Source organism: Cervus canadensis, chromosome 8 (assembly GCF_019320065.1).
Source record: "Cervus canadensis isolate Bull #8, Minnesota chromosome 8, ASM1932006v1, whole genome shotgun sequence".
Taxonomy (NCBI): Eukaryota; Metazoa; Chordata; class Mammalia; order Artiodactyla; family Cervidae; genus Cervus; species Cervus canadensis.
Genome location: NC_057393.1, coordinates 54,651,179 through 54,662,503, shown reverse-complemented (window position 1 = coordinate 54,662,503; position 11,325 = coordinate 54,651,179). Strand labels below are relative to the sequence as shown.

The following is an 11,325-nucleotide window of genomic DNA, read 5'->3' as shown; positions in this document are numbered from 1 at the left end:
GGGGATCTTCCTGACTCAGGGATTGAACCCAGGTCTCCTGCATTACAGGCAGATTCTTTACCATCTGAGCCACCAGGGAAGTCCCAAGGAAACAGAAGGAAGGCATATTATAAATACTGTATTTACGACTTCCCTGGTGGTCCAATGATTAAGAATCCACATGCCAAAGCAGGTGACACAGGTTTGAGCCCTGGTCCCGGAAGATTCCACATGCTATGGGGTAACTAAGCCCATATACCACAACTATTGAGCCCACGCTCTTCAGCCTACAAGCCACAACTACTGAGCCCCCACGCCACAACTACAGAAGCCAAAGTGCCCTAGAGCCCATGCTCCACAAGACACTGCAATGAGAAGCCCCAGCACTGCAACTAGAAAGCAGCCTCTGCTCCCCACCACTAGAAAAAGCCCTCATGCAGCAATGAAGACCCAGCACAGCCGAAAATAAAATTAATTAATTTTAAAAGCATGTATTGTATTTAAAGAATGTAAGGAGCATCTAAGAAGTTGTAAAGTTAGCAAGGTAACATAGGAAAACACCAAAATAGAAAAAAGATTAAAATGTGAGGATAGGGACTTCCTTGCAGGTCCAGTGATTAAGATTCTGCCCTTCCACTGCAGGGGGCATGGGTTCGATCCCTGGTCACGGAACTAAGATTTCACATGCCACACTACACAGCCTAAAAAGAAAAAAAAAAAATTAAAATATGAGGATAAACACAACTTTGGGGAGAAAACCATACATCACAAAGCCAGGATTACTAGGACAGATTCCCAAAGGGTGGTACATTTGAGAACATTATAATATAACACTGTGCATCTCCAAGAATTTCAGAATAACATTCCTCTGCGAGAATTTAGCAGAGAAGCAACATTTAATGGCTCAGAGATAAAGATACACACACACATATATACACACATCTTTATTTATATATATGCTTATATTCATTAGCCTGAGAAGAAATTTCACGCATCAAATACTAGAGCTGAGATTTATTTTTTTAAGTAAATGCAAGTTGGAGGTGAAGTCTGGTAATAAGCAGCCCAAATGGCCTTTGATGAGATATGTATTTAATGTGTGAATAAGGTCAAGAAAATTTCAAGATACTGATTGTAAAGGTTAAACAGAGGCAAACTAGTCATATGAAGACAAAAGCACTCTTAAGGACCCATGTTCTATGATGAAAGTAGCATTGCAAAGCAGTGATGAAAAGGAACTTACATTGGCATATTGGGGAAGAGGAAGGAGTAAACATGAATCCTACCTCATAGCCCGCATGAAAGTCAATTGTAAGAGGATGAAAAATCTAAACGTAAAAGGCAAGCAATCAAGCTTCTAAAAGTTAACACAGAAGACTATCTTCATGACTTGAGGAAAGGCAAGATTTATTAAAACGGTACACAAGACACAATGAAAAGAAAGGAAACGAGTTCATTAAAATTAAAAGCTTCTATTCATCAAAAGGCCACTATTAGTGAAAAGCAAGCCACAGGGAGAAGGGGAATACACATATATAATCAACAAAGTTTTTTGAATAAATTCTTCATAAAAGATGACATATAATGGCCAAAAAACATTTGAAACGTCCTCCACTTCATTAGATATCAGGGATATGAATATTAAGATACAATGAGATACACAATAGACCTTAAGAACAATTAACTTCAAAGGACTGACAATATTAAAAGTTGACAAGGATATAGAACAATGAGTACTCTCACACACTGATGGTGAAAATGCAAATTGGTACAAAACTTTGAAAAACTATCTGGCATTATGTGCTAAAGTTGGATACATACATATCCTATAAACTAGAAATCTCACTCCGAGGTAGAATCATGCCCCCCAAAAAATGTATCTACATATGAACCAAGCAATAATATATATGACCGTTCATAGCATTAAAAGCTAGAAACATCCCAAACATCCATCTAAAATATGAGATAATGAAATATGCTACAAGACTAGTAGTAGACCAGTTTTACAAGACTCGTCTCCAGATCAATAACATCACCATCACCTAAGAACCTGTAGACTTTTAGTCCACACTTCAGACCTAATGAATAAAATATTCTGAGGGTAGGGCTCAGCAATCATGCTTAAACATGCATTGTAATAATCCACAACAAAGACAATGGATGAAAATGGATGAATCTCAGAAAATGCTATGCATAAAAAGCCACACCGTGTATATGTATATATAGTTTCATTCACATAAAGTTAAAGAAACAGGCCAAAATAAATTATGGTGTTAGTTCAAGGGGTGGAGGAGAATGTGGCTAATGACTGGAAGCGATCGAATATGATTTAGCACAGTACTGGCAGTGTTCTATTTCTTGACCTGAGTGCTGGTTACATGAATATTCATTTCAAAAATACCAATTTAGACCATATGTACATAAAATCAACTCTTCCATAAGACTTTTAAGAAAGAAAAAAGTTAGCTTATGACTTCCTGAATACTTGGATCAAAGAAATGCAAATTGAAAAATATCTAAAAAATAATGATAATAAAAGCTACAATACAATCAAAACACTACACAAACAAGTTTATAGCTTTAAGTATTTACATTACATAAACAAGAAGGAAAATCTATGAATTGATTAAAGAATCAACTACAAAAGGTTAGAAAAAGGAAATAAACCTAAGGAAGAGAAAAGAAAAAGGAATTAAAGATTTTTAAAAAAGGAAAATAGTAACACTAATAAATACATCTAAGAGTTCTTTAAAAAATAAAACAGAGCTAATGAAGGGGGTGAAATGCAAAAAAAACCCAAATACTGTAAGAAATTATAAGTAACCATGAATACGGAAGATAAAAGTAACCATAAATATAAAGGATAAATGTAGAACCAAAAAGGACTACTAACTATGCAGACAAACTTGAGAACTTTAATTACTGGATATTTTTTAGGAAATTGGAAATTATCAAAACTGTTTCGAGAGAGAGCAAGAATTTCAGTTGGCCAAATCACTGTATAAGAGAGAATACTGTTAGGAACTATCCCCCAATTCCTCTGTCCTACTCCCTATATCACAAAAAGTTTTTTTTTAAAAAAAGCACCCAAACCTTCATGGAACCACCTACCACGTAAATTAAAGTATAACAAAGAATGAAAATAGTCAAAAACTTTTACAAAAATTATTACGAAATTTAAACCAAAGGCAATGAAAATGGCTCAAAGGGGGTAAAAAACTGTCCAACCATCAATACTTTAAAAAAATACGAGCAAAGAGAAACATCTTACTGATGTTAAAATAGTATAATTGCCCATGACCAAGTGAGGTTCTACTAAGAATGCAGTCATTAAGAATAAAATTTATCGTATTAACAGATCAAAAGGGAAAAGACAAATATCTCCACATATGTTGAAAAGGCATGTGATAAAATTCAATGTCCATGCTTAACTCGAAAGAACAAAACTTTCTTAATAAAAAGAAGTGAGCAGGAAGAAGGAACCTGCCTGGAGTCATGCCTTGCAGCAAGCTCTAGGTCAAGCTCTGACTGTGAGCTACTCAGGCGCTTTCGCCAACAGGGGTGGAAAGTCTCGTCGGAGATTCAATCCCTGGCCTGCTGGGACACCACGGCTCCCGGCGTTCCACCGCCACCACCGCCCGCACCGCCCTACTACTTGCCCGGCCTCCTAGCTCGCTCCTTCCTCAACCTGCCCCTCAAGGAAAGGACAAGCGCACCGGTCTGTGTTCCTGCCCGGCAGCAGCCATTCTCGACCGAGCTGGGAAGGCGCTGCTGCAAAGCTCTGCACAGAACAGCCACAAGAACACCAAACTGTATTTACCGCCGAAACCGAGAAGCAAGCGGATGCCGCGCTCCACTCAAACGAAGACTGACGAGACCGGAAACGGAAGTGCCCGTTGAGGCTTCTGGGAAATGTAGTCTGGGATACAATCCAGTGGCTTAGGTTCTTCATTCCACGTGCAGGTTGGCATCACCTGGGGAGCCTGGAAAAGTAATTATGCCTTGGTCCCAGCTCCACAGATTTTGCGTTAATGCTCTGGGTGTGATCCCGGCATCGGGATTTTTTTGAAGTTCCTAAACGATTTTAATATTCAGCCAAGACTGCACCCACTGCTAGAAACTGATTTGAATCTGCAAAGCATGTTCTAAGTTGCTTTGGGTGAGCTATTTATGGCTTGTTTCCAAATAATCCTGCTTTGATTTCAAACAAAGAAAAGGCGTGAACACTAAAAATATTTTCTCACCACTAACTGACATAGAACATGGAACAAGATTTAATCAATTTTAACAAATGTATTATTTTCTAGGAGAAAAAAAATCTATGTATGAAATTCAGCAAACTGACAGCTAGGAAGGAAAAATGCATCTCTTTAATTCAATTAGGACTTTTTATTTCAAAGAAAATTTCTCAGAATGGGGTATGCATTCACCAACCTTCCAATGATTATAGTGTCCCATTATATGCCACTCACTGTTTTAGATGCTAAGGATAAAGCAGATGTCAATGACTCCTTCCCTGACCAAACTTCAGTCAGGATCCTATGGATCCTCTCCTCCTCTAGACCTTGTTTTTGGCCTGATGGGTCCAATTTCAGCAAAGAATTCTGCTAAGCCAATTCATCCAAGAATCCCAACCTCCCCTCCCCGCTCCCGCAACCCTTGATATTGTCAACTACAAACTGGCAGGTGCCCTGGGCACGGCCATCTCCCTCTATAAGGATTAAATCATGTGCTGCTGCAGCTGCTGACCTTCAACCCACCATGAAAGGAGAACGAGAGTCTTGAATATAGTGTTTGAGGTTTCAACAAATGTCAGAATAATTTTTAACATAGTGAACAAAATAAATAATGTTCCTCCGTTTAAAGATCCTACATTCAAATAGGGGTCAGGAAGAGAGAGGTTAAACAAAAACAAAGGAAAAAGAGATGGGAGAAGGATTCCTCTTCAACATAGAGCTGTAAAAACTGCCCTCTTTGATAAGAGATCATTTGAGCTGAGTCTGAAGGAAGTGAGGTAACAAGGAGTGTATCTGCAGGAAGTCTGTTCCAGGCAGAGAAAACAGCAGATCCAAAGACACTGCAGAGAGTGTGCTTGGTTTATTTGAAAAAAGGAAGGCTGGAATACTAAAAACATAAGAAAAAGTCAGATGTTTGTGATGGCTAATTTTTTTGTGTCACCATGATTGAGCTGAGTGATACCCAGATAGCTTGTAAATATTATTTCTGGGTCCATCTGTGAGGGTGTTTCCAGAGAGGTCAACATATGAATTGGTGAACTGTATAAAGCAGATTGCTCTCCTCAATGTGAGTGGGCAACATCTAACCCATTGAGGGACTGAATACGATTTAAATGGAGAAAGGGAGAATTTGGTCTCTCCCCTTGAGCTAAGACATCCATCTTCTCCTGCCCTCAGACCTCAGAGCTTCTAGTTGTCAGACCTTCAGATTCAGGAACTTAAACCAGCATACCATTCCTTCCTTCTCAGGCCTTTGGCCTCCAACTGGGAGTTACATCATTGGTTCCCATAGTTTTAGGTCTTCAGATACAGACCAGATCACACCACTGGCTTTCCTAGTTCTCCAGCTTGAAGGTGGCAGATCATTGAACTTCTTAGTCTCCATAACCATAGGAGTCAACTAATTAATTAATTACACACACTATTGGTTCTGTTTCTCTTAAGAACTCTGACTCCTCACTTGTTAATAAGATACAAGTTTTTGTGTGGATGTGTACTTTCATTGCTCTTTGTTAGCTATCTAGGAATGGAATCGAGGAGTGATATGGTAATTTTATATTTATCATTTTGAGGAACTGCCAGGATTTTGAGGATCCTATGGACAAAGGAGTCCATGAGGTCACAAAGAGTTGGACATGAGTGAGTGACTAACATACACACACACAACAAATAAGGATCCCAATTTCTCCACATTCTGACAGCTTCTTACTCAGTTGAAATAAAAGCCTGTGTCTTTATAGTGGACTAAAAGGATCAACACTGTATTAGTCTAATTGATTTTGAAGCCCAAGAAAATAAAATGTGTCACTGCATCCACTTTTCCCACTTCTATTTGCCGTGAAGTGATGGGACTGGATGCCATGATCTTAGTTTATTGAATGGTGAGTTTCAAGCCAGCTTTTTCACTCTCCTCTTTCACCGTTATCAAGAGGCTCTTTATTTCCTCTTCACTTTCTGCCATTAGAATGAGAGTGGTATCATCTGCATATGTGAGGTTGTTGATATTTCTCGTGGCAATCTTGATTTCAGCTTGTGATCCATCCAGCCTGGCATTTCACATGATGCATGCAGCATAGAACTTAAATAAGCAAGGTGACAATATACAGCCTTAACATACTCCTTTCCCAATTTGGAACCAGTCCGTTGTTCCATGTCCAGTTCTAACTGTTGCTTCTTGCCCTGCATACAGGTTTCTCATGAGACATGTAAGGTGGTCTGGTTCTCCCATCTCTTTAGGAATTTTCCACAGTTTGCTGTGATCCACACAGTCAAAGGCTTTAGCTAGTCTGAAGCAGAAGTAGATATTTTTCTGGAAATCCTTTGCTTTCTCCATGATTCAGTGAACGCTGGCAATTTGATCTCTGGGTTCTTCTGCCTCTTTGAAACCCAGGTTGTAACTCTGGAAATTCTTGGTTCACTTATCGCTGAAGCCTAACTTGAAGGATTTTGAGCATAACCTCACTAGCACGTGAAGTAAGTGCAACTGTCTGGTAATTTGGACATTCTAGAGAGGGTAAAAATGTAGCCTCAGTTCACTCATGTACAAAACAGTTAATAATCTCCGCTTGCATACTTCCTAGGATTGTTATGAGAATTTACTGAGATAACAGAAATGAAAAGTTAAGAGATCCAAGGAGAGAGACACCAGAGAGCAAGCACAATGGCAGACATACCTGGAGCAGGTGCAAGACATCCAAGGGCATGTCCCTAGTGACTGCTGCCACCTGGAGGCCAATAATGAGAATACTACAGCTAACTTTTCCTGTCAAGCTTGTTGATAAGCGGGATTCCCAGGTGGTGCTAATAGCAAAGAACCCGCCTGCCAATGCAGGAGACATAAAAGACACAGGTTCAATCCCTGGGTTTGGGAAAACTGTCCTGGAGAAAGGAGTGACAATCCACTCCAGTATTCTTGCCTGGAGAATCCCCAGGGACAGAGGAGTCCGCTGGGTTACAGTCCACGGAATTGCAAAGAGTCAGACATAACTGAAGTGACTGAGCACGCATGTTGATAAGTACCTTACACTTTATTTTATGCAGTCCTCACCACAGCCAAAAAGGCGAGTATTGTGAGCCTCATTTTAACGAGGAAGAAATCAGGGCTTAGTGACTGTAAACTTGTTCATGATGGTGCAGTTTTCTGTTGGCAGAACCTGTATTTGAACCCAGACTGTCTCATCCAACAGCCCCTCCCTTTAGCTGCTCTGGGTTGGCTCCTGAAATGAAGGTGTGAATTTTCACTAAATATGAAGAGAGGAGAGAGGACAGGGTGAGCCAGAAAAGGCTGGTTAGGTCTCCTCCTGTTGGAGGGCTTTGGGCAGCTAGCCTCAGATCCTCTTTCTCTGTAGCAGGTGACTGAGTTGAAGGCAGGGCTTAGCACATCTTTTGTGTTGGTTTACAGGAGGCCAATTACCTACTTAGTCTTTCCAGGAGTTCTGGGAAGCATACCGCTCCTCTAGAGTTGCCAGATGAAATACAGGACACCCAGTAGCATTTGAATTTCGGAAAAAACACTGCAGGGGCCACATATTTTCCTAAAAATTGCTCATTGTTTATCTGAAATTCAAATTTACCTAGGCATACTGTATTTTTATTTGCTAAATCTGGCACCCCAACCCTATTCATTCCATATAGATCTTTTCTAAAAAACATCTCTCTTATCCTAATACAATATCTAAAAAGCCACAGTTTTTTGGTTTTAAGATTTCTAGATATTTTGGGATACCCTATGATACATTTAACCTTGGATTGAGGGGGACACCCTTTAAGTTGTTACCTACTTATTAGTGTACTTAGTTGGCTGTGCCCAACATCTTTCAAAAAGTGGACAGGTGGAGTATGAATAAAGCTGAGAAATGAAACAACAGCACAGTCAGGGAGAAGAGGCTGACGGGGGAGGAGAGAGGATTCATAAAGCTGAAAACCACTGAAACTCTCCTCATCCCCACTGCTGGTGGAGCCCTGTGGAGGGACAGCCTTTCACGTGACTAGGTACGCTGAATATACTCACGGAGTGCGCTGAATGAGTAAATGCGGGAATGATGCTGAGCTCCTTCCCGTAGCATGTACACTATAACATGGGCCTCGACAGCCCGGAGGCCATCTTCCCTGGACTCCTCGCAGGGCAGCACCAACAGCCCTTCATTACTGGGCAAGATTAACTTCTCTCCTGCTGCCCCGGCTGCTTGCCTGGGTACCTTTGAACAAGCCTCTTCTGTTCTTTGGGCCTCAGTTTTCAGTCTGAAAACTGAAGCTGTCTGGACGAGACCCTCCTTATCACCCTCCCCATGTCCATGGCTCTTGAGGACATCCTGACAACAGTTTGGGTACTAGAGCTAGAGACATTCTTTGAACTCACAAAGATCTGGAAGGAGGGAGCTCTGTGTGCCCTTGCTCCAGTCAGGAGCCAGCCTGCTGGGGACAGGGCTCATATCTACAAAGGAAACCTGGACTCCCTTTTCCAGTTCCAATTGTGGTTTCTCCAGCTTTCCAGGCAGTCCAGCATGGCCAGACTTGCATCTGCCACCACCCACCTTCATCTGGTGCTTTTCTGTGCTGGAGTGATCCCCCAGCAGGTTGGACTGGAGGCAGGGCCCAAGGGATCTAACATAAACTCCTTTCTTCATCTCTCACCTGGCCTGTTCCAATTGTGATACCCTGAAAAGATGAGGTGATAGTCATGTTATAGTGAAAGTGACCCCAGTTCAGTACTCAATATGCTGAGTTTGGTCCCTGGCTTTGGCCATTTGCCAGAAGCAGAATCTTGGGCAAGTCACTGCCTCTCTTTCTCTCATCCTCTGTGACTTCATCTTAAGAAGAGTGAGGAAGAGCCCTTACTCCACAGTGCTGCTCATAGGCAAGGATGAACACTGGACTACGAGCCCAGACTAGGTCACCCAGAAGGAAATGGACGTGTCTCCACCTTTCTTTCTGTGTGTCATCCAAGGGCTCCCCAGATAAGACCTAAAGCCTCAGGTGCTCCCTAAGTAGTGTTTCTCTGGATCCCAAGACCTTAACATGCAGAAGATGCAGGCCACAAATGAAGACTTCCCAAATTTTTGTAGAATGAAAACTGTTAATATAGATGAGAGAGAATGCCTTCATGTGTTAAGAAAAGGGTAAGATTCAGAATACAAACAGAGGGTTTTCTTAAACAGAAATGGGGGCTGTTCATTCAGAATGGAAAGTAGAGCATACAGGCTCCAATGGAGAGAAGTGGGTAAATGCACTTGTGTGAGGGTATAAAGTTCTCTTTTCCCATAGAAAGCAAAAGTCATCAGTTGTGAGTGAGATGGAAGAAGCAGTTGTTGGAGGTGTGAAGAAAGAGGAAAAACTGTGAGATAGTCATTGACGAGGATGGATGGACTAAAAAAATGTAATAGGATAGTTTGACAGCATTAAGGGCCCACTTGACTTTAGCACTCATAAACTGAAATTAAGAATCATCAGAGTCTTGCATTTTTCTGAGGCCACGTCTGCTACACAGGTACAAGTATGGAACAGGCAGGGAGCTGGATTCAAGAAGATTTGGTGTTTTATCAGGAGAATAAAACCAGATAAGATGGGGCAAAAGACTGATCATAATGATGAGCCATTATCTTTAAACTGGGTTAGGAGGGAAGTGAGAATATGAAGGCATGAGCATCAGAGCAAGAGTGATAGAATCAATGAATCAGCAAGCAGTGAGTCCTGGGGAGATAGTTTGTGTTCCTCAGACAAAAGGTAGGAGAGTATCCCTGAGGAAGAGCCTCTCCAAATGTCATGGGCCTCCCAAAAGTGTCTCCATGTCCTAATCCCCAGAAACTGTGATTGTTACCTTATACGGCAAAAGGAACTTTGCAAATGTGATTAAAGGTTGTAAAGTGGAGAGATTTATCTTGAATTGACCAGGTGGGCCTAATATAAATCACATCAGTCCTCAAAAGAGAGACACAGGAAGAATTAGCACCGAAGATAATATGTTGACAGAAGCAGAGACTGTAGTCATGTGCTTTGAAGATGGAGGAAGAGGCCACAAGCCAAGGAATATAGGCCACAACATATCTTGAAAGAGGCAAGGAAACAGATCCTCCTCTGGAGCCTCCAGGAGCCAACAGTGCCCACATCTTGACTTTAGCTCAGTGAAACTGATTTCAGACGTCTGACCTCCAGAACTGTTAGAAAATAAACTTGTGTTTGTCGTACGTCACTAACTGTGTGGTAATTTATTACACTAGCAATTAGAAGCTAATACACCAAGAAGGGGAAAGCTATAGAGGAGAGGTCTAGGCAACAGCTCCTTCACCCCCAGGATAAATCTGAAGAGAAAGTATTCTGGAGAGACTGAGAGGTCCTGTGTCACTCAGTGAGGAGTGAAAATAATGGAGAGAATTATGGTGCCATTCCTTTGAAGGCATTAACTAAAGGGTTTCAGGAAGCAAGGTTTCCATGTAAATCAATGATATACAGTACTACTATACATGGTATGACCCCATTTTTGTTTAAAAAGTGTATCTGTTTGTACAGTCATGTCTGCGTACATTTAGGAAAGAGTTCGAACCCCTGAGTATTGCATGACTGACTGATTCCCTCCTCTCCTCAGTCTTTGTTCCAGCATGTCCCAATCCACACACACCCAACACCTTCAATCCCCCGACTCAATTCTTTTTCCGTAACACATATAACTTTTATAACACACTATACCTTTTATAAAAATCGTATACTGCTCCAGTGGGAGATCTCACTAGAATTTAACATCCACGTGATTTTTTTTTTTTTTTTTTTGCCTAAGTGTCTTGGACAGTTCCTGGAACATAGCAGGACCTCAGATGTTTGCTAAATGAACGAACTTCAGAGGTGAGAAGGGGATACTCATTTCAGAATGTTTTTAAAAAGAAACAGAAATTACGGGTGATATTTCCGTTCTTTTCCCCCAGTAGCACTTTAACAAAATGAAAAGCATGTTAATGGGTATTCCTAAAATAAACACAAGAAAGAAATAAAGAAAATACCACACATGAGGATAACTTGAAGGAACTAGTTGCGAATTTCCAAGAACACTTCGCAGGCGACTGGACCATACTCTGTAGCGCAGCTTCTGGCAAAGCCCCGGGAATGGCGCCGGAAGTGG

General features: G+C 41.2%; 1 long non-coding RNA gene across 1 annotated transcript; it reads right to left on the bottom strand.

Moving 5' to 3' along the window:
• Nucleotides 1-288: 288 nt before the first annotated feature.
• LOC122446288 lies at nucleotides 289-11,307 on the bottom strand. Its single transcript, XR_006270839.1, has 3 exons — nucleotides 11,207-11,307; nucleotides 3,800-3,962; nucleotides 289-680 (listed from the first exon to the last, which is right to left on the bottom strand). It is a non-coding gene; the product is annotated as an uncharacterized LOC122446288 (long non-coding RNA).
• Between the last annotated feature and the right edge of the window lie 18 nt (nucleotides 11,308-11,325).